This window comes from Sminthopsis crassicaudata, chromosome 3 (genome assembly GCF_048593235.1).
Source record: "Sminthopsis crassicaudata isolate SCR6 chromosome 3, ASM4859323v1, whole genome shotgun sequence".
Taxonomy (NCBI): Eukaryota; Metazoa; Chordata; class Mammalia; order Dasyuromorphia; family Dasyuridae; genus Sminthopsis; species Sminthopsis crassicaudata.
Window position 1 is genome coordinate 399765966 of NC_133619.1, and position 20318 is coordinate 399786283.

The following is a 20318-nucleotide window of genomic DNA, read 5'->3' on the forward strand; positions in this document are numbered from 1 at the left end:
ATTTCAGAGTTGGAAAAATCTTTGGATTGGCCTTGCCCAACTCAGCCAAAGTATGAGTTTGATTTATAATGTTATTAAAATATGTTCTTATATCTATAGATTTATATAGAAGTAGAAAAGCTACTGCATTCAGAAACACCAGTGTTCCCTTGAGGAACTTACATTGTATTGAGAGATATAACATGTAAGTGACCAGTTAATTAAATAAAACATTCTTTGAGGAAGGAGAAAACAATAGCCATTAGCAGACTAGAAAAGGTTTCCTGGAGAAGATGGCATTTGTGTTGACTGTAGGAAGAAAATGAGTATTCATAGAAGTGAGGAGAAAATGTATTCCAATCATAGATACAGATACAAAGCACTCTTTACAGAAATAAAAATGGACTTAAACAGGGAAATATTATCATTGGTAGGCAAGACCAATATAATAAAAATAACAATATTACCTAAGTTTATTTATTCAGTGTCATAGCAATTAAACTACCAAAGAATTATATTTTATAGGGCTAGGAAAAAAATGATAATGAAATTCATTTGGAGGAACGAAAGGTTGAGAATCTCAAGGAAAGTGGGAGATAAGAAGCTTCATAATATCAGACAGTCTTGGAAATAGAAAGTTGAGTTTGGGATAGACTGACAGGAATGCAGTAGCTGGAATTTGAAAAAAAAAAAAACATGAGATGATGACCTGTTATATTATTAACTATGAAATATAGATGCACAATACTAGTTTCAGGATGTCAGATGCCTGCTTATCCAAGCCCAAGGTTAACACCATGCCCTGTTAGAATCCTACATATTTTGCATGAGGGTGTCAGGGGAATGAATGGGAGGAATATCATACCAATAGTCATAGAAATGAAATGAGATGATCTACAATTTAGAAAAAAAAGCAAACAGAAAACAAAAAAGGCAGTACAAACTTCAAGTGAGAATGTCTCTGACAATTGCTCCATTATGACCTAATCTATGCCCATGAACTGAACTACTGAAAAAACGTAGCTTGTCCTTGCTGTAAGAAAATACCCACAGCCTAAGTCATTCTCATATTAAAGTAGAACAAGGTGTTCTACTCATGCTACCTTCCCTTGCTCCCATTCTAGGCATCAAATTGCTTTCTCATCTTGATTGTTTTTGGCTTTCCATTATAGCCAGGAAACCTACTTTTTGCCTAATTAAGAATCACAGAATTTGAGAGTTGTAAGGAACTTTAGTGAAGATCTAATCCAACCCTTCTAACTGTTCTGTGTCTAACAATGTTGCCTCAACTCTGAACTGGAATTTTTTTTTTTTTCATCAAGAGGCAATGAATTCCCTGTCATTGGAGATATTCAAACAGAGGCTAGAAGACCATTTCCCAGGAATTTTGCAGGGAATTCATGTCCAGGTATGGGTTGGATTTGATGGCCTTTGATTTTATATGGCCTTTGATTTTATATGAATTTTCATTTCTGCAATTGAAATGCTTTATTTATTTTATAAATCCCAACAAATTCATCTCTTTTAGGGACAAGAGGAGTTTTGGCCAACACAATCCAGCTTGCTACCAAAAAGAAGCAATATAGAGGATATGTCATTACATCTCTAGAAGGAAGGAAATAAACATTTTTGAGTGTCTACTATGTGCCAGGACTCTATCCACTGAATCATTTAGTTGCCTGTTCAACAGTCTTACAGAATTACAGAATACCTGGCTAATTTTATAGTTAGTTCCTCATTATTGTCTTTCATTTTCTATTTTGTCCTATTTTCCATTTCTATCTACTTTACTTAGAATCATAATATGTGGATAATAATAACTAACATTTATAGAGTGCCTACTGTATGCTGATCACTGTGCTTAGCAATTTACAACTATATCTCATTTGATCTTCATAATAACCTGGAAAGTAAGTGCTATTATTATTCCAATTTTGCAAGATGAAGCTGCTGAAGCAAATAAAGGTTAATTGACTTCCAGGATCACACAGAGCTTGTGAATATCTGTTATCATACTTACATTCAGATCCTCCTAATTCTACCATTCACTTCTCTAAATACTGCATACCCTAGCTAACAGCTACCTCCTTAATTTATATAGATTAAAAAAAACAAAAAAACCCAAAAAAACAAAAAACTTCTTAATTTATATAGATTAAAAAAAAACAATTAAAGCCCAGAAAGCTCAGTGCTTTTCCATTTTGTGTATCTCCACATGTGTTTCACAACCTGTTGGTTGGAAGGTCCTAAAGGGCAGAAATCATTGATTCTTCTACTACTACTATTACTATTGTTGCTGTAGCAACAACTACTACTACTATTACCATTACTACTATCACTCCCACTACTACTATTGCTAGTGCAATAATAACAACAATTACTACTACTACTACTACTACTACTACTACTACTACTACTACTACTACTACTACTACTACTACTACTACCAGTAAAGTAGTAGGACTATAGTCCTTTAAGACTTACCAAGCAATTTCTTCACATTAACTCCTTTGGTTTTCAACACAACCTGGTGAGGCTAGTTGTTATGACTTGGAAGCTGGGTATGTGCTGAAATTGTAGGACTTTACTTTGATTGCCATTTCTCCTACTTAACACATTTGAAACCTCTTGCAAATCATTTAAACTCTTTGGATCTTTTTTTTTTTTTTCTTCCTTTGTAATTTGGGTGGGAATGTGGACTAGATAAACAAACTCTGAGGACTTTTCCAGCTCTAGTTGTAAGAAAAGCTAAGTGGCTTATCTAGTCTTGGAACTAGCTAGTGTTGGAGTTTAATTTCAAACCTGCTTTTGTAGGTGCCTTGTGCTTATCCTTAGATACTGCTTTTCCTGACTCCAAGTATCCCATACTCTGCACAATGCTGCAATGCCATTTTTTAAAAATCTGACATTTATAGCTTTAGAGTTTGCAATGTGTTTAATATTCATTATCTCCATTCGCTCTCATGTTCCTTCTTTTAGCATGTCCCTACTACACCTGGGGCAATACTTTGAGATCAGTGGGGGTTCAATAAATATTATGAACAGACTGAAATAATTCTGATCATTGGAGTTATGTTTCAGCAAAGTTCATCCGGAGTCATTTGACACCTTAACATGCCTGACTGTGAAAAAGGAAAACATCTTTTGGGGGTAGTATTTTACCCCCATAGTCAACCTCCCACTTTTTATCCATGGTATTGTAGAAACATAGGAGTTTAGGAAGGCTTTTAAATCTTGAAAAAGTTGTGTTACTTGTAAGCAATCTTTTATATCAGTGATCTCAAAAACGGGAGTGGGGACCTGATCTCCTTCTTATAAAGAATTCATTTTTAATATTCTGATAAATTCAGTATTGGTTCACATCCAGTTCTTGGAAGTATGTTCAGAAAACTTGCCAGGCTGCACATAACCCACATTCCTCAGGTAATGCAATTCTGAACCTAAATAGATTCCAGAAGTCTGATCTCCCAAGATGGGGCCCGCATCCTGGGCTGGCTATAAGCTCTCAGGCTCTGGCCCACCCTTTCCTCTCCCTCCCACTTTCTCCATCCCTCCAGGCAGAAAGGGTTAAGCAGTCAATTATGGAGCTTACGAGTTCGGGGAACAGCTTCCTGAAACCCAGGTTGCAAGAGATCTGAACCAGTTGACGTACCCTAAGATTGGAGAATTTGTTTTATGTTCTGGATAAAGTCGGAGAATTTACCCTCCAAAATTCCTTGGATTTAGTAACATGTCAATGCATTGTGTTAATGCAAGTTTTTTTTTTTTTTTTTTCTTCTTTCTTTTCTTTCTTTTTTTTTTAAGGTTAAAAGCCGCCTTCCTTTTTAAGTATGAGTAATCCATCCAAATCCTTCTGAAGGGAACAAAAGGGGTGCGGGTAATTTTCTCTTTCACAAAATGCAGAGACTTCCTCTCTGCACTCTCAAAGTACTATTCTATGAACTGAAGGGAAATTACACTCCTCACCATTGAAAAAGAGATTATGCAAAATGGGAAGGTAAAGCCAGCAGTCATAATATCAATACAAATACCGGCTTAATGTGCTGCTTGCAAGAGGACAGACCTCCCTTTCCAGATGTGAATACTCACATCTGTACATTTCTTAATTCTTTAAAAAATTATTACTATTGTTTACAAGGTTGGAGGAGCTAACTCAAAGTATGATTCCTTAGGAAGATAAAAACAAATTATAACAACTTCAGGTGTTCTAGAGGTAATAGAAAGAGCTCAGATTTGTGCAGCACTTCAGATTTTCATTAATATAAACATGGAAAAATGCCTCATACTACCCAGTGAGGTAGGTAATGAAAGTTTTATTTCCCTCATTTCTCAGAAAAGAACATTGAAATATCTAGAAATTAAGTGATTTGTCTGAGGTTACCATATCTATTAAGTACTAGAGTTAGAAATAGAATTTAGTGTGTTCTGACATGTGCAGGGAGTTTTTCAATTATACTACACCATCACCTCTATTGATGTCTTTCACATATCCTAAATTATGGGGAGCATGCATTTAAAAGCTTTCCTAGAGGTTGGCCTTTCTAAACTCCAAGACTACTTGGAATAGCCATATAGGTTGGAGTATAGAACAGTGGACATACAGCCAAGAAGAGTTCAAATTCCATCTGAGACATTTGCTTCCTATATTATCTTGGACAAGTCACTTAACTTTAAATATGATAAATGAATATAACAATATCACCTGCATCACATATGGTTGTTGTAAGACTCAAATAAGATCATATAAGGATAATTACCTTATGAATTTTAAAATATTAGATAGTTACTAGGTCTTGTTAGGTTACTTATCTTTCTCTCTAGCACATTTGGTTCTTCCTCCCCTCAACCAGTTTGTTATTTTGAACAGATTTGGGGCCATCTTTACTCTTAACTCTTTATTTTTACTCTCAGATCCTAAAATATCTTTAGAGTTTCTGAATAGCTCTGAATAGCTGGATACCCAAAAACTTCAAGTGAGGATAGATAAGTCAGAAGGCTTGCTCTGAGAATAATGGAATTGAAGGATAATGAAAGAAGTAGTGACCCAGATAACTGAAAAATAGCAAATAATTTTTTTTAATTGATTTTGTGATATATATCGATTTTACCTGACTGTTTAGCTTTTGCTATATCAAATGATTTTGTATTTTCTGAACACATACCAATGGAAGTGAGAGATTTTAATCCAAGAGAGAATGAGTATAGAGAGACAACAATCTGAGGTTAAATATTTGTTCCAGGTAACTCACAATATAGATAGCTTATCAGGAGATGTTGACATATAATATTTCCTTTTTAATGATAGCTTTTTATTTGCATATAATATTTCAATAATACATTACAGACAGAGGAAAAGGAATCTTAGGGAAACTGGGGCTCAGAGAATTTAAGGTCATTGTGTTGAGGGTGGTAGCCCCTTTGGTATTCTTTGTTTGATCTCCAACTTCCTTTGGGACTTGGACCTTTGATACAAGATCTGGTCAAACTAGTTTGGGCTATCTGAGATGGCCAGGGTTTTACAGCCCCCATTCTAATCTGCTCAGATAGACCAAATGGCATCAGGAAATTCCTTTTGGGAAGAGACTTCTGTCCGTCCCCAAAAGATAACAAGAGAGTCCTTATCTTAATTTACATCACTCTCAGGAACCTCCCTACATCACTGCATAAAAGAGAGAACGGGAATCTTCTCTTTGCAAATGGCCTTGTACCATGCAGCCATTTTGCCCACCGGCTCTCCGGTGTTTCCATTCTAATCAATAAAGACTATGTTTCCATACAGCATTAAGTAGCAAATTCCTTTGCTGCCGAACCCGCCATTGGTTACTTTGGGGAAGGAAGGAGAGAGAGAAAAGGAACAGATCCATCTCGGTTTAAACCACAATTTACTCATCATTTACTCCTCATTTACTACTCATCATTTAATACTCATCAATTGGAAGAGGTGGATCTGAACCATGTTTGCTTTCTAATCTAAATTTTGTTATTCTTTCCTTTGCACCATATTGCCTCTTCTCAATCATTTGAATCTACCTCCCTCTGATGCATGTGTAACTCTGCTTTGTTTTAAATCCCTGGGGAACAGGAATAGGTATCCTTGAACTCCTGTACTGTATAGCTTCCTTTTATCTTCCAGCTTCCTTTTGTTTGTTGTCTTTTCCCATTAGATTGTAAACTTGTTGAGGTCAACTATCTTTATTTTTCTTATTTGTATCTCTTAGGTAAAATTTTTTTCTCTCTTTTTTTCCCCTTTCTATTTCTCTTTTCTGTATCACTTCAAACAGTACTTGGTACATAGTAAGTGTTTAATAAATGTTTATTGAATCAATGTTTATTGAGTAAGCCCTTTACTCCTTAGTAATTAATTTCCTGGGTTATTTTGGTAAATATAAGTAATAATAATGATACTACCATTAAATAGCTCACCTTCTGCTAATAAACCTCTGTTAATTTAACTAAGCTGATCCTTTAACGAAAAAGGTTCAATGTACCTCTATACCCTGTATTTGAAGTCTTTTAAATGTAAGAAGATCTACAAAAGCTTAAACTCTACTATATGGCCTTCTAGAACCCACGATGGGGAGAACTTTAATGAATTCATGTGTCCTTCAATATCTCAATGATATATTTCATTGATTTTGATGTGGGTTGAGGTCCCTTTAAGATTCCTTTCTGATTCCCAACCCCCACAAACAGCTTCCTCTTTATCTAAAAACCCATTTCTATTAATTCTAACCTTGGCTGAAGCTCGAGAGCCAGAAGCCAATCTGGAACTCCACTCACCTTCAAGATCACCAAAAGCACCCTTTTGAATTCCAATGATATCTGACTTTCCCAGCCCCCACTCTAATGATCTGCTCAGGTTTCCCCAATCCTCAAACCCCATTATAAAAAGGGGGAACCCTGGAGCCCACTCTCTTGCAGGAGCCCCCAAACATGGTATCCTTCTGGCCATTTAAGGGTTCCTTTCCGCCCTGCTACCAGCTCTGGTCTTGGTATTTTTCTATCTTTACCCTTACTTCCAAACCCCTACAATAAACCTTTTTTTATCAATATAGGTTTTTGGGCCTGTAAATTCTTTTACAGGGGACTCTGCACTGTCACTAGACTGCATTTAACTATGTATCCTTGCACCAAACCAAAAGGGGTTACCCTTTACCTAATTCTTATCAATTTCACTAATGCTACTCTTTCTTCCTTGGTGCAGACTATAAATTTATTCAAACCTTCTCATTTTTTTGTAATTTTTATACATCTTTTTCCAAATATCCTCTGTAGAAGAGCCATCTGATAGTTTTGAAAGCTTCTTCTAAATTAAAAGTTCTTAAATTACTTTCCATGAACTTGGGATACATACACATATACACACAAACACACACATATACCCTTACATACGTGTGAATGCATACTACATTTTAATAGAATTATTTCTTTGTAATTTGAATTTATAATTTAAATTATAATTTATAAATTTAATAAAATTTACTTTTATTAATTTAAAAACATTATTCATTGGCCTTATCAGATAGTCAAAGGAATCCATAAAACATTTTTACTTTGTAAAAGAATTCTTCTTCTAGATCTTCTTCTTTTCTTTTTTTTTTTGCTGAGGCAATTGGGTTTAAGTGACTTGCCCAGGGTAACACAGCTAAGAAATATTAGGCATTTGAGATAAGATTTGAACTCAGGTTCTCCTGACTTCAGGGTTGGTACTATTTTTACTACACCAACTAGCTGACCCTCCTCTATCTCTTCTTACATTTTTTGAGTATCAATGGAACACTTAAGACAATTAATCTGTTATTCCTTACTCTGTTTTCTTCACTGGTCCACTTCCTTTTCTGACTATACATTTCTTTTCTCTTTTCTTTTCTTTTTTTTTCTTTGTTTTGCTGAGGCAATTAGGTTTAAGTGACTTGCCCAGGGTCACACAGTTTAGTTAGGAGGTGTTAAGTGTCTGAGATCATATTTGAACTCAGGTCCTCCTGACTTCAGGGCTGGTGCTCTATTCACTGAGCCACCTCGCTGCCCCAATGTATTTCTTTAATGATATCTCTTATGCCATTCTATGTACATAAATAATCAATAGAAATATACCACATATTATACTTGTGCTCTATTGTCCTTTTGAGATACTTGTAACTTCAATTCCTTGGAGGCCATGGCCATGGCCTTCTAAATTCATGGCTATCTCTGGTAGAACATTTGCATTTTTTTTTCCAAAATGGGTCTTTATTCCAGGGATCCACTTGAGATAGGTTAAGAATTCTGCAGTTTCTCAAATACAACTCAACTTGCTCTTCTTCTCCTATTGATTTCTGGGGCCCAATTCATTTCTAACTGCAGTGTCTGTCCCAGATGTATGAATTGTTACTCCAATCTGTTTTCAATAATTATGGATCCTAATGAGAAGGCCATGTAATTTTCTAATACTTGGTGTAATCAGCATAATATCATTTACAAATAGGACCTCACCATCTGGAAAGAGTTTCTCTTCTACTTGTACTTTGAGCAAGATGCCCTACAAAATAGAGGCAAACATCTCAAGTATACATATCCTTGTTTTATTCCTTGTTTGATGTTACTGAACTGAGTTATCACTGAATTTTCATGGATTAAGGAATCTTGCATGACATTGGAGAAAAGCCTTTAAAGTTGCATTTTCCTAAACCAAGTAAAATGCTTTTTTTTTTTTTTAAAGTAACAAATACAGTATAATCTTATACCTTACTGCTGTCTTTTCCTAAGTCTCCACCACATTTTCTTTGACACTTGCCTTGTTAGTGTTCCTCAAACAAGACTTGATTCTGACTATTTTCTTTAAGTGTCCCTCATGCCTGGAATATTCTCCCTCTTTTGCCTCCTGGATTTCCTGGTTTTCTTCAAATCCTAGTTTAAATCTCAGCGTCTATAGGAAGCCTTCCCCAATTCTTCTTAATTCTAGTACCTGCCTTCTGGTGATTATCTCCAGTTAATCTTGTAGATAGTTTGTTTACACAGTTTGTTGTATGCTGTCTCCCCCATTAAATTGTGAGGGCAAGGACTATCTTTTGACCTTTTTTGTGTTTAGCACATAGTAGGCACTTAATAAATGCTTATTGATTGATATTTGTGTGACTATGAGCATATGATCTATTATAAAGAATCATTTACAAAAATAAAGTGCATGTAGATCATTCTCATAAAGATCACATAAAGACCAGAAAATATGACTTAAGGGATTTAGTTCTATATTCAAGGTTTTTGCAAAGATATTTGAGCAAGTGATAAGCATGGACTTCTGAATGGCTAATGAGATTGTCAGAACTGCAGAGATATAGGGGAAACTACTTCACAATATGTCCTTAATTTCCAGTTTCATTAGATTTTTCTTGAAGGTCTTTTTTTCCTCATATTCTCCCCCTCTTTTTGAGTTTTTTATTTATTTTATTTTTAATTTATGGAATAAAATGAGTATTTCCACAATAGTAGAATAAAGAAGATGATTGAATAAGAAACTGCAAAACTATTATGATTGCTATTCCTTTTTAAATATAATAAAGTTATAATGTAAATTTCTTTTTTTCCCTTTTTTCCCCTCCACTTCTTCCTCTGCCCTAGAGATAGCTACTAGCAAACACAAATATGTCTCTCTCTCTCTTTTAAACTACTTTAGAACCAACTACCACAATTTCCCTAATGCATGTATGCAACATTATAATTAACATTCCACCAATCAGGAGTCATGAGTGAAACTCCAGGTGTTCTAGTAGCAGCTCAAAATCTATGTTTATCTCTCTTCTTTCTTTCTCAAAATCCTTTACTCATCAGTCTCTTTAAAGATATCTAGAATCAATTCTGTAAGCCCTTTGTGGTAACTTAATAGCACAATATTATTTCCACTAGTCAGAAATCACATACACAGTATGTGTATACAGGGTAACATGCAACATTGTCTCAATCTTGAGTAGAAGCTGGTCCCATTCCTCAGTGTGTTTTAATTAATGAAACATTAATAGAACACAGAACTAAACAAAATCTACATAGTCATGGAGTTGAAAAGAACTCTGCTCACATGATGTGATAAAAAGAATATTGAACTAGGAGTCAGAAGATCCAAGTCTGGGTCCCAGTTCTGTCAAAATTTGGTCCCATTTATTGTCAAATCAAAGGATTCTCCATGTGTTCATCTCTACAACACACTTATTTGGATTAGAAAATCCTCAAGAATCCATTCAATTATGATACACCATGACTCCAATGTTAATGAATCTCACAAACAAAACCTTAGCCACTGTCCTATTATAAACATGAATATTATGGAACTACCTGAAATAGTGACATTGTATAGGGTGTGCTAAAAAACCAGTTCAAACTGGCTCTTGTGAACTGATGGCTAAATTTTCCTTGTGAGCATTTACACCTTAAAAATTGGCAAAAATACAAACTAGGTCTTCATTTATTGTTTTATTGATTGTCTAGATTTAAGGAAATCAATGGAGAAAATATTAGTAATGTGGAATACATTTGAACGTATCTTGTATATACCTCTTTTTAAAAGAACCAGTTTAAACATTTACCAGAACATTGTTGCATATCGGGTAATTAGAGATCACCAGAAACAGACTTTAAGAATTTCCAAGTTATTGGAAACAATGCATTTTATAGCTATAGAGTGGATTCTAAGGGTCATAATGTCTTGTGCACGAGCGATGTAAATATGGAAACCCAGAATTTTGGATTTGGAAAGACTTTAGGGTTCCACACATGCTCCTGAAAGAGAGCCATCTGGAATATCAGTCTAAGCCTTGCTTGGTCACGAGTTTTTGATGGCTTAAAGTGAGTATATATAGCATTTGTTTCTATTTTGGCCAGGAAGCCTAAGGATTTTCCCCAATCAGATTGATTTTTTTTTTTAAAATTAAGTAAAAGAGGCCATATTTTGCCTCATTTCTTATCTAGATTTAATCACAGGTAGGGTGTTGCCCCAGAAAAGACCTTGGCTTAAAGACGCCAAGATCACCCATTGCATCAGAGCTATCTCCAGTTATCTTGTTCTCTATCTTGTCACTGGACCCAGAGGGCTTTAGAGAAGGGAGTGAAGCTGATGACTTTGTACAGTCTTCCCTCACTTAAAACCAGCTCACTTGCAAGTCAAGACATCACCTTCCTGATGTCATTGGTTCTCTTTGAGAATGATAGGCAAACTACACCTCTATATAAACTGGAGTTTCTTCTACATCATCTCAGACAAATGAACATTTAGCTTCAGCCAGAAGATTTCTGGAAAGGAAAAATCCACCAACTTCAGAGATGATCCACTCCATTTTTAGATATCACTAGTTGTCAGGCCTTTTTGCCTTCCGTTGAGTTGAAATTGATTTCCCTATAAGTCCAATCTATGACTACTAGCTTTATCCCTGTCTCAAGGCCAAGCAAAGCTAATGTATCTTCTTTGAAAGAATCTTTCAAATTCATGAAAATAGTTATCATGAGCCCCTAAGTCTTTTTTTCTCTATGATAACCATTTTCAATTCTTTTAATCAATTCTTGTATGATATATTTTTCAGTCCTCTCATAATCCTTTGCATGTATGCTCAATGACATTATTTCATTTTTAATATTCTTCCTAAAATGAAGTGCCTACATTTGAACAGAAAACTGTAGACAAAGTCTACGAAGGCCAGAGTAGAGCAAAATGATCATCATGTTTAGTAGGGCAACACTACTTCTCTCATAATGCAATCTAAGGTTATGTTAACTATTTTTTTTCTTGTCAGGTCATACTGTTGATTTATATTAAGCTTATAGTCACTGAAATCCCTAGATCTCCTCTCCTTCCCCCTACGGATACATTATGTGGAAAACAGTGAAAAGTTAGATCCTAAACTGGGAAGACTAACCAATATGTTGAGAAGACTCATATCTGGGCACTTATGAGCATGAAATTAGTGATGTGAAAACTGAAGAAGAAATTTATGAAAAATATGGTAGCTATCATAAAATATTCAAATATTTTTCAAAGATTGCCATATGAAAGGGTAAATTTGTTCTATTTCTCACTGGACATCAGAACTAAGGATGGGAGAAGTTTCAAAGAGATTGATTTCAGCACAATATAAAGGAAAAACAAAACAAAACAAAACAAAAAACAGGATGAGCTTCTCACACATTAATGTTATGAGGAATTGAAATGGGCTGCCCAGAAGGTACCTGAGTAGCCTATCGAAAGAAGTCTTTAAACAGATTGTAGAGAGGATTAGCAGAGAGTTAGGCTAGGGGCTTCTGAAGTTTTTTCCCAATCGTGAAATTCTATGATTGTATTTCTGAGGGAAGTTTTCTTTTTGAAGCAAAACTTAATTGGGGATTTATTTTAGCCCTTTAGCTCTAATATGCATGCTTTCTATTCCTTTAGTCTAGAGGCTCAGGTGTGCTTGGCTTCAGTAAGACTTCTAAAATACTCCCTCACTTTGATATGTGCATACATTCTAATTAATCTTCATTAAGCTGGGCCTTTAAACAGATGCTTATATTAGGGGCCTTTCCTGTTTAGCTCTGGTCCAGCTAAGTTCTCAGCTCATTCTACAAGACCCAAGGGTCTTATCATACTGAAGGCAGTTCAACATTTGACTAGGAAATCATCATAAAATCTTCCAACTCAATGCTCCTTCACTGATTTGGCAGCTGTTACTAGTTGAAATAGTAATTGAAGCTGGTTGTGAGTCTGGCACTGACAGACCCTTCCAAAAGAGGTGATTGGCTCATAGCAGATTTAAGAGGAAAGGCATTAATAAATAAATCTTGGTGAGCCTCTCATATTCTCCACAGATTTTCTCTGGTCCAATAGGCCTTCTCCACATTCACATTCCTAGAGTGAGATTTCTCCTTTCCCAACAAATAATGGAACTGCTATCTTCTCTGTATGAAGACAATGCTACTGACCTTTTCTCAGAAGAGTAAATCCTTTGAATTGTTTTCTTTAAAGAAGCAGGGAATCTAAATTGGAAGGAGTATTAAATCAACCCTTGATCTAGTGCCTGAATCTTTTAACATTAAAAGTGAGCAATCATCTAGCCTTTGCTTGAATATATTCAAAGACAAGGAATTCTATTTCAAGTAGTCTATTTCTGTATAGTAGGGGGAAAAAAAAGCTGCCTGTTTCAGTAGTGGGGATGGATTTCCATGGGGCCAGTCACACTTGTTCAACCAGTCTCTTTTATGACCAATAACATATACTTCTAGGACATGTGGCCAGGGCTCAGGCCAGGGCTCAGCAGGGGAATAGTCTGGTTGGGCAAACACCATGATTGTGATGTTACCTCTTATGAACTAGAGCCAAACCCTTCCCATAATGAGCCCTGGCAGGAGGAAAAAGTTTTGCATAGAGCCAAATCTGAATAGCTCATGTGAAGATCAACTTCATATGAATGACTTCATGCTTGGACTTGACAGGATTGTCCAATATACTTCCATTTGCCCTCTGTGGCCAATGGTGCTCTGGGGGAGCCAGGAAGCTACTTACTTGGAGTTTAGAAATTTCATTTAACTGGGAAGTCAGAAAGGGCTCATATCATTATATACTATCATGGGGACAGTTGTACTTTCAGATTTTCCATCTGAAGCCCAGATAAAGAGACTTCCTTGATCTTCTATCATCATATGTCACCTGAAAGTACTATCCAACTGTGATTTTTTCCTTTAGTAAGATGAAGGCATGGAACCCCCCAATTCTTTAAGCTTGGAAAGGATATGTTTAAAAGGGATTTGAGACTAAATTCATAAAGTTTTAGGTTAGGTTGAAATTCTTTAAGTGAATTTCTACTGAGGGTACATGAAATGTACATTCTCACTTTGGTAGATGCCATATTTTTTGTCCGAGGTTTCTTGTTGTTTCATAAGTAAATTGTGAACAGGGTCAGTGTGTATTTTTTATTTTGTACCCTAAACATTAAGGGGTTTCAGTCAATATCCATTGACTAATATATACCCTAAAAAGGCAGTTGATGGCATACTGGATACAGTGTTGGGTGTGGAGTCAGAAAGACTCATCTTCCTGAGCTTCAATCTGGCCTCATATACTTACTAGCTATGTGACCTTGGGCAAGTCACTTAATCCTATTTGCCTTAATTTCCTCATCTACAAAATGAGCTGGAGAAGGAAATGGCAAACAACCTTTGTATCTTTGTCAGGAACATTTCAAATGGGGTCACAGACAGTCAAACATGACTGAAAATTACTGAACAACAGCAAAGACATCTAATATGTGAAGTACCTAGAAAAGAACTAAATGAAAGTATTGAATAGGTAGTGAAAGGTTTTACATTCTGTATATGTCACAGAGAGGTAATTGTGTTTTAGAAAATCCAGAACACATATAAGATAATTCATATTTCAGAGTTTGTCTTTTTGGAAATGCCTTTATAATTATCTTACTAAAAGGGATAGGAGCAATGTCACATCCATGCCCTTCTCTATGTAGACTAAGCTAATTTTTCCTGAAAAAAATACTGAAACCATACTTCTGACTTAATCATCTCAGGGACCTAAAGGCTCAGGCTTCCCATTGTCCTAGATACAAAAAGCCAGGGCATGAGGAGCCATCTGCCTTCTTTCACAAGCTACTGATTGGCCAACTAGCATCACCGCCATGGGCCAGGGAAGCTCCAGACACTCAGCTGAATCAAGGTTTCATGCTCCCTGAAGCCAAGCCCTACCCTGCCCTGCCCTGCCCAGCCCTGCCCAGCCCTGCTATGAATTTCCTTTTTCTGCTACAACTAGGGTTACTTCTGAGGGTTAACCATCCAAAGTTCTACCAATATCTCATCTGATTATGGTGTTGAACTTGATGTGTCAGACCAGTCTGAATCATGCCTGGCAGACTCCATACTGTCTGTGCCACTCATATTGGACCTTACATTGTTTTAACTACTTAACTACTAGACCTCTGTGGTCTAGTGGGGGTGGTGGAGGGATGTAGGGGCCTGATTAGGATACAAACAGAAGTGAAAATGTCTTCTATTTCTTTTGTATTTTCCTCAGGCTTACAATGTTTTCACATGGGAGACCCTCAATTGATCCTTAATCATTATCACCATCGTCATGATTCATCACTCTCATTTTCAAAGGTGTTTTAAAAGGTTTACAATGCATTTTCCTCCAAGAGACAGATTTTGTAAATATTATCATATCAATATTACAGATGGAAAAACTGTTGCTTAGCAAATTTATTGACTTGTTATGCAATTATGAGTGATATGAGTGAGCCAGCATTCAAATTCAGGTCTTCTTACTACAAGATCAATTTTCTATCCCATTAACCAAGGAACATTTATTAAGTTTCTAATGTGTGCCAGACATTGTTCTGAGGATATAAATTTTTAAAATTTAAAAAGAATCCCTGCCCTCAAAGAGGGTGTATTCTGTTTGGCAAGATAACATAATAATCTAATTTATATGTTGTTGTTTAGTTTTTTTTTTTTCAGTGACGCCCAACTCTTTGTGACCCCATTTGGGATTTTTTGGTAAGGAGGCAGAAGTGGTTTGTTATTTCCTTCTTACAGATGAAGAAATGGAATCAAATAGGCTTAAGTGGCTCGCCCAGGATCATACAGCTAGTAAGTGTCTGTGGCCATATTTTGAACTCATGAAGATGAGTCTTCCTTTCTCCAGGGCCAGAGCTCTATTGATTGTATCACTTCCTTACACCATATACTCATATAGGTATGTACTAAATTCATGCAAAATCGGTATTAACTAATTTGGAAGGAAGAAGTCAGTAGCATCTGGAAGGGATTGGGCATTTGGGAAAGGTCTCATGTAGGAGATATGTGAGCTGAACTCTGAAGGAAGCTACAAAAGAGGTAGAGTTGAGGAGGGAGTGGGTTCCAGGCATGGAAGAGACTTGGGGCCAGGAGATAGAATGGCATGTGTGAGAAACAGTAATCTGGCCAGTTTGGCTAGAGTGCAAAGTGCCTGGAGGGCAGTAATGCGTTAATAAGCTCGGAAAACTAGATTGGAGCCAAGCTGTGAAGTTCTTGTAAAGAAATTATCTCCAGATCTCAAATCCTTCAGACAGAGCTAGCAGTTTCCTCATTCCCTTGTAGATGATTCTTATCGCTAATAATAATAGCTCACATGTCTCTAGCTCTTCAATGGTTTCAAAGCATCCTCCTCCCAACAACCCTATGATGTGGGTAGTTCAGATGGTATCTTTTCCATTTCAAGGATAAGGTACATGATGAGGCTTAGAGTGTTTATGAGACTTTCTTATGGTCATATAACTGGGAGGGTCATCAGTGAGACTCAAACTCAGGTTTTCAGGCCCTTGATCAGAGCTCTGTCCACCATAGCAGTGTACAGACATGCTGCAGTTGTGGGAGAGTAAGCTTTGCCCTTGGTTCTGGTGCTATGTTCTATTTCCTATATTCCAATTCCCTGACTCATGGTTTGAGGACAATGTTCTCCAAACAGCAACAATAATAATTATTGTTATTCACTCATATCTGTGGACCACAGCACACCAACATAGTCTGTGGGATTTTCTTGGCAATGAAACTGAAGTAATTTGTCATTTCCTTCTCCAGTGGATTAAGGCAAACAGAGTGTCTGAAGCTAGATTTTACCTTAGGTTTTCTTGATTCCAAATGCAGCACTCTAACCTACTAACTGCATCTTAATAATGATATAAAATTCTACAATTTTAGAATTATAAAAAAGTATTAGATATTATTTAATTTCTTTCATTCATTCATCCCTCTCCATTTCTACTCCTGCTTCTACCATCCTTGCCCAAGCCTAAGTTATTTCTTCACCTGCACTCATGTGCAACATTCTCCCAACTATTCTTCTTACCCACAGTGTTTGGCTATTCAATTATCATATATGTAACTTCCAGAATATTCATTCTCAGCAACTGCCTTGCTCAAAACTTTTCATGACTCCCCATTATTTACTGAATAAGCCTAAACTCCTCAGTGTGTCATTCATAGCCTTCTATGTGGCATGCTAATAACTGTTACCAAATAATCCTTCTTTAGAGAATAAGATTAGTTGACATAGCTCAGATAGTCAATAGGGAATAAACTTATTCCTATTTAGGAGCACCTATTTAGGGGCAATTAGGTGGTACAAGAGAGGTAAGATGTGAATTCAAATTTAGCCTCAGACACTTATTAGCTGTGTAATTAGCTGAATAATTGCTTAATCCTGTTTGCTTCAGTTCTCTATCTACAGAAAATGACAAAGCATTCCAGTCAGTTTCTTTACCAAGAATATCCAAAATGGGGTCATGAAGACTTGGATACAATTGATATGATTAAATAGCAATAAATGGATTAGATTAGACTGCCACTGAAATCCCTTCCAACTCTGATTCTGTGACTCTTTAAAATACTTTTGCAGAAATTCTGGTGACACCAGTCCCCATCTACTCAATGCCTCAGGGCACTGATGTTTAGGAAATTTCCTGGACAAATGTCCTCTATGTCAGTGCCTTTTTCCATCTTTATACTACCTTATTCTACCTCTATACAGATCTTGCTCTCCATCTATTTAGAAACTCATCCTTTCCTTTCTTTCTTATAGAGAAGGTGAATACCCTTGTCTACTTACCTTTTGTTATGGGATAGCAGCTTGGTGCTTACAAAAGTCAAAATGAAGAGGTGGCTATGGTCACTGGATGCTTCCTGATGCACTTGTTCTATTGGGTTAATGGTTTATTTATGAAAAGGTTTGAGGGAAGATTTCTCAAAGTCTCTGAAATTGAATGGAAAATAAAAATACATCTTTGTTTCACAAAGCTTTGATTTCTTTTGTAATCCTATACAGGTCCTTCTTTCGTTTCCCTCTAGAGCAGGGCTTCTTAACTTGGAAACTTTGAATTTTTCTGCATCATTTAGTTTGTGACACTTTTTATTTAAACTAAACTATTTTGATATAATTCCTTTCCTTTGTAATTGTATGCATTTTATGCACATGAAATCATTATTATGAGGGTCTAGTGACTTCACCAGAATAGCAGAGGATAAAAAAAGTGATGGCTTTTGTGAATGTCCATTCTATACTGTTTGCAACTCCTTTTGGGGGTCCTTCTATCGTTTCTCCTCATAGTAGACTGAACTGTGATCAGAGGCTCTCTGATAGCTCCCTCTGTCCTTTTGGTCCTTTAGGTCCTTTCTGTGAAGGGCAAACTACTGATTTCTTCCCATTTTTAACAATGTGCCTTGGATCTCTCTTTAGTTAATTTTTTAAAAATTAAGAACTTAACCTTCAAAACACACAAACACTTCCGTATTTTAAAAAATTTAAGAGATTTGTTTAAGAAATTAACCTTTGTTATATATTTATTTATTTATTCTTTATCCACTCACTAATTTATCTATTGTCCTATCCATGCAGCCATTTAATTTGTTTATTTTTTTTTTTTCTGCCTGGGAGTTTCATTTGACTCTAAAAATTTTATTCTCACTCTCATTTGCAAAGTCTCTATGACTATCCTGTGTCCTGCTTTCTAGAGACCCCAAGTTTGGGTGGCAAAATGTACTATGCTTTCTAGAGCCCCATGTTGGGGTGAAAAAAACATACCATCTTAGTGGAGGAGTGATGAGATGAGACTCCCAAGGATGGTGAAATATGGAGTCCATTTATTCCAAATTCTTTCACCTTCATATATTCTAATACCCTTATATAATCAAAGCAACACTGTGCATGCACTAAGTATATACTGCGCACATGGGACCACATGAAACAATTTGCTATTCTATGCAGTTTGCCACCTGGTATCACTCTTTACTACCTGATATCACTCTGCTTCAATCATAACACAGGTTATCACCACCTCCTGGAAAGTGGAGAGCCATTAGGGGAGATGAGGAGCTAAACCAGACATTGTCAGCAGGTTCCCTCTGGGCTGAAAGGTCTTATAGCTCAAGAGTTCCCCCCTCACCCCACTATCTGTGGCCCTCTACACTATCCTTCCCCATCCCATCTCCTTGTTTAAAGACAGGAAGAATACTCATCAACTCTGTCCCACATTTGGACCTTACCTTGGTTCCTTGCAATCCCTTTCTCTGAGATTAGACCCCTGCTACTATGGTAGAATTGTAAGAGGGATTTCAGGGCCTTCTTTTCAAACCTGACCTGAAGCATGGAAGGTAGTATGATACAGTGGACACAGCGCAAGTTCTAGAGATCAGAAGACTGGGTTCAAATCCCATCTTTGTCATTTATTACCTATATGACCTTGAATCTCTCTGGGCCTCAGTTTTCTTACCAATGAAATGGGGGCATTACATTAAATGATGTCTCTGGTCTCTTCTATATTTAGTGCTGGTAATAGGCACTTAATAAATGTTTGCTGAATAGAATCTTACAATTTACAGTTATAATAACCTTATGAGATAGATGGTTAGTTGCCTAGGGTTAGACACTTAACCAGTGACAGAGTTGGAATTTGAACCCAAATCTCTTGATTCTGATTCTTGAGTTCTTTTAGTTATACCATGGACAAAGGAATTCTCAAGTAGTTTTTCTCTGAGTTATACAAAAGGGCAACAGATCCCTCCCAGTACAGTAAACAGAATCTCTTTGGTCTAACACTCACTCAACCTTCTGGGAAATAAATATATCTCTTAGGTTGGAAGGTGGAGGGAGGTTAATAGAAGGGGGAAAAGTTGCTTGAAATAGTTTTGAAAAAGCTCATAAATCAATTGTTCATAGTAATGCAATATATACTACATAAAACCATTAGTACAAGGGAATCACAGTGAGGTCAAAGCCACAGAGAATCAGAGTCCCATGTGATTTCAGTGCATTGCCAAGTGTAGACTGCAATTCCGGGTAAATAAAAGCCTCCTTCACCTCAAGGGGAAGCATTACTCAGGAGGGCACTTGATCGCCTCTAGTCTAAGGTCAGTTGTCTCATGGACAAGAGAAACCGGATGGGGCAGTGAGGCAAGGATCCAAGTGATGTCATCCATGCTCCACAGTTTGAGACTGGGGTGTCTTTCTTCCCTTTCTCTATCCGGACTAAACTGAAAATGGGATTTGTTTCAATTCTTGGTCTCCTTTTGGTAATAGTCTTAATCTGAAAGAATTTATATATCATACTTAGTACATGTGGTGCTGCTTAACCATCCTTTTGCCTCATAGAATTTGGTGTTAGATAGAGCCTACAAGATATAGAGCCCAAGGTAAGACTGGTCTATAGGACACATAGAATAAGTGATTATCTCTACAAGATCTTCTCTGATTGTTCAGGTATACCAATGTACCCTGCCAGGTGTATCTTCCAAGTATAACTCATGGAGACTTTCTAGTATCAATGAAGATTTGTGTAACTCTAGACTCTGTTTTAGAAGTAAGT

The 20318-nt window shown here is 36.5% G+C and overlaps 1 long non-coding RNA gene across 2 annotated transcripts in view; it reads left to right on the top strand.

Annotated features, from left to right (window-relative positions):
* LOC141562658 (uncharacterized) overlaps window positions 1–20318 on the top strand; it is a 155508-nt gene that overhangs the window by 73671 nt on the left and 61519 nt on the right. Inside the window, exons 4-5 of one of the 2 annotated variants that reach the window (XR_012488217.1) lie at window positions 1302–1387; window positions 1508–2623. The exons of the other annotated variant lie outside the window; for it this stretch is intronic. This is a non-coding gene — a long non-coding RNA (uncharacterized LOC141562658). Of the gene's footprint in view, window positions 1–1301; window positions 1388–1507; window positions 2624–20318 lie in introns of those variants that run through there. 2 annotated transcript variants of the gene reach the window in all.